Source organism: Triticum aestivum, chromosome 1A (assembly GCF_018294505.1).
Source record: "Triticum aestivum cultivar Chinese Spring chromosome 1A, IWGSC CS RefSeq v2.1, whole genome shotgun sequence".
NCBI lineage: Eukaryota > Viridiplantae > Streptophyta > Magnoliopsida > Poales > Poaceae > Triticum > Triticum aestivum.
The window spans coordinates 560279593-560283415 of NC_057794.1; the positions used below are offsets into that span (position 1 = coordinate 560279593).

Sequence of the window (3823 nt, forward strand, 5' to 3'; positions counted from 1 at the left end):
ATAGTGATCAATCCCCTCCACCACCGCCATCATCTAGCCCCCCACCACTAGCTCCAGCCACCCCACAAACACCTCCATATAGTTCCCCTGTTACACCTCCAAGTTACGAACCTAACTATCAACCGCCACCGCCTCCATTGAATCCTCCATCCGTTCCAACACCACCTCCATCCAGCCTTCCCGCAACACCTCCAATGTCCCCGACTAATGAGCAACCTCCTCCACCATCGCCATCATCACCATTAAGTCCACCTGCCACACCTCCAATGTACCAAGCTAACCAACCACCGCCGCCGGCACCGACACCACCACCACCTAGTCCTTCAGCAACAACGTCACCACCTGGTCCCCCTACTGGTACTAATGGATGGGTGCAAGTTCATAACTTCCGTGACACTTTGTACTGGCAAATCGCACGCTTTGCGGTATTAATGCACAAGTTGGTATACAAGAAGGAGATGACCCTTGTCGATGTGTTGTATGTGAGCATGCAGCCTTCGGGAATTGGCAACAACTACTTTCTTGAGATAAAAGCTGCAGATGAGAATAATAAGGTCGGCAGGTATCAAGTGCTTGTATGGGGTGTGCCTGGGTCAACAGCTCAGCCATGGAAAGTACTGTCGTTTAAATTTATAGGATACTAAGCACATGGTGAAAATAAGAATCTAGCTAGTAGCCATGTTTGGTATTTCTAGGGAAAAGATATATAGAATTTTTGTGGTCAATGTGCGCCTGCATGTCTGCAGATTAGTTAATCTTTGTAGCACTTAGGGGCTTGATATACCAATATATGATTCTGATTTCAACGACAAATTTTTTCGTGTTCTTATTCAAAATTGCCTCAAATTTATATAATATGGTTGGAGATATGATCATATACCTAGAAGCGTAAGCACGCTTCGCTGCGCCATTTGTTTGATGGTTACCCTGTACCTGTTAAAGTTTTTTGCTTATTTGTAGTTCACTATTTGTTAGTTCTAATATTGCTACAAGTAGTACTAGTTGTTAACATTAATCGTGCCTGCATGCTGGCAAGAAATATCCTAGGCAGTAAAGCTGCATGGATGCAGCTATGAAGAGCAAAGAAGAAGGTGAAAAATGCATGTAGTATGACGGTATAGCGGGTCAAAAGAATTTGACTAGTAGTCTTTGCTGATAAGTAAGTGACTAGTTGCACAAAGAATGAGCTGCATGTAAGCTAGATGCCAAAGTCAATTTGGCTAGCCAATAAGTAAGAGAACATGAATTCAATATCAGAAAGAAAACACACATAATTACTGACAGGTTGACTCAAGCAGGACCAAGTATATGCACAAAATTAAGAGTGTCAAGAGGTTGCATTTCCATGACTTGTTTTAGAAATGTAAGTGCAAGTGCCTAACTCGGTAGCGTTGAAACTTGTACTCGGTTACATCAGCCTAGTCATCCTAGACATAAGTTTAGAACCAAAAAGGAGAGTTGAATAAGTAATCAGCAGCAGCACATGGAAAATGATGGCTATCACGCTTCATAGTTAAGAAGCAACCGTTTTCAGTGTAAATAAAAAATATTCGGCAAGAAAATGAGACGTAAAAAGGAGTATTGAAACTTCAAAATTGAAATCATAGTGATACGCCTTCTCATCAGCCAAAAAAAACTATGGCAAATAACTTAGTCAGGTTCAACTACAGGGGAAAACCTAACAAACAGGATAGCCAACAGAGGGCACCCCAACACCTGCCACACAATCGAAAAGAAAAGCACCCACCATATTTAGCCAAAAGAATACATACATGCTGCGCCCAAACATTTAATCTTGGAACAATAATCTTATGAAATACACATGCAAGCAGTTTTTGTGTTCATAAACTTGACAGAACCTGAACAAACAAAATGATCTAGGGGGACACAACACAATATGATATCATCATTTTTGTGTTGGCGTGATCGTATTAGAAGAAAATAATTCCACTCTTCAGCCGTCTTTCAGCCTTCTAGTCAAATTATATTATATGGCAAAGATTTAAAGCGAGTCTAAGGTACTAACAGCCTTTTGGCCTGATGCTGATCTTCGGTGTAGGCACACGTATTGTATTTGCAACTGTAAGTAAACATGGGGAAGGGCAGGTGTTACCAAGAACACTTCCAGCAGCAGCTCTGAAATCACCAGAATTAAATTATGCCTCTTCCACAGGGTTAGAAATAAGAGGAAAAGCTGACCATGAGCAAGGCCTCACTACGAGGATCTTACTTTCAGATGGTAGGTAAGCAGATGCAAATGCATAATATTCCCTCCTCATGGTAAACATACAACCTTCCAGGCAGGGGAAAAAGCTTGTTCATTCACAACCTCTCAACTGGCATCACCACAGCTTACCCTGTACAGAACAAGAGTATTTTTTTAGATGATAGAATAAGAGCATTGGCAACCAGATATGTTTATACTAGCTATAACAGGGATCAGTATATATAGTTGTAGAGAACACTTTCTATTTGGCCTTGTAGCAATATCTAGGGCTAGGCACGAGTATTAAATACGTACTTCACTTGGTCACGACGACTCCAAGAAGATCAAGAGAGGTGAACAAGACGTGAGCCGACTTGTGATCAGACTATCTGACATCATATAGCAAAATCAAACACTGGATCTATTATGGTCTCAAGAAAATACATGTCTTGCTTGCAGAAGATGTAATGCACTACCAGTTTTACCACCGAAAGATGCATGGTTTCAGCCATGAAGAGTTGCCTCAGATTCTTGCTTAGTGAGATCAGATGAAGGTTTTAGCTAGTGATATTCTAGATGATCCCTTGTCAATAATAGGTGGGTGCTGCAACCACAATCAGTAAAATAGTAAGCCTTAACAACTAACAATGCTGAACAATCAACACAATCAATGGGTAACAAGCTGCAAGACTTATCAACAAAAAGCTATATCCCAAGAAAGGAAGAAAATGAATTAAATGACTGTATTGTTGCATCGTGCAGAGAACATATTTAAACAGGCATGGTAAGAATGGCTAAGTAAATATAGGAGCAACAGCGTACAATGGCTAAAACGGATGTCCAGAATAAAATGGTCTACATCTTCATACTTATTCACTTCAACCCACAAAAAGAGATACATAAAAAAAGGCCCTGCACATATAGAAGTGTATATTCGCTTAGACCTGAAATTAACTATTCGTTAAAATCCTTACTGAACAAGTATTCTGTACAAGTAAACTGAGATGTCACTTCAGCGTCTTACTCTTCCCCAACAAACAACTTAACGACCAGCAGCTTGTAACAAAACCTTAATTGTATATACAGATATGGTAGCAAGTTTTCACCATCCTGCTTGGGTACTTCCAATGGATGACCATTTCGAATGTGCAATGGGACCAATTTATAAGTTGCTGAAGTTCAACTCACATTCTTCCCAACGCAAAAATGAAATACATATAACTAAAAAAGTGGCATGGTGATTGCAAAATAGTCGACAAAGAATACAATCAGGATAAAATGAGCGTACCATGTACACTATTTGTTATTATCCTAAAAAAACTACTGTGTGTTATTTGCCGGGGCCTTGACATGCCCATTTTTCACGCTAATCAAACTCAGCCGCTTGACGATTGCAAAAAAAAAAAAGAGTAGCGAGTCGATGTAAAAGCATGGGCAAATTGGCGTGAAAGTAAAATTGCACCTTTTGTATGTGGTTTGTCTCGCTGAACCACAATACCATCAATTAGCATGACCAAGCGGATTAGAAGGTGTAGCCTGGCAGTGCATGGAGAGGGCTTGCCATGGCGGTGCCAGCAGCGGCATGGCGACTAGGCAGCCGAGAAGAGTTCCGGCAAG

At 40.8% G+C, this 3823-nt stretch overlaps 1 long non-coding RNA gene across 1 annotated transcript; it reads right to left on the bottom strand.

The window, feature by feature from the left end:
* Nucleotides 1-195: 195 nt before the first annotated feature.
* On the bottom strand, nt 196-3606 carry LOC123067883 (uncharacterized). Its single transcript, XR_006431553.1, has 4 exons — nt 2683-3606; nt 2522-2595; nt 2231-2357; nt 196-2136 (listed from the first exon to the last, which is right to left on the bottom strand). It is a non-coding gene; the product is annotated as an uncharacterized lncRNA (long non-coding RNA).
* Nucleotides 3607-3823: the final 217 nt, after the last annotated feature.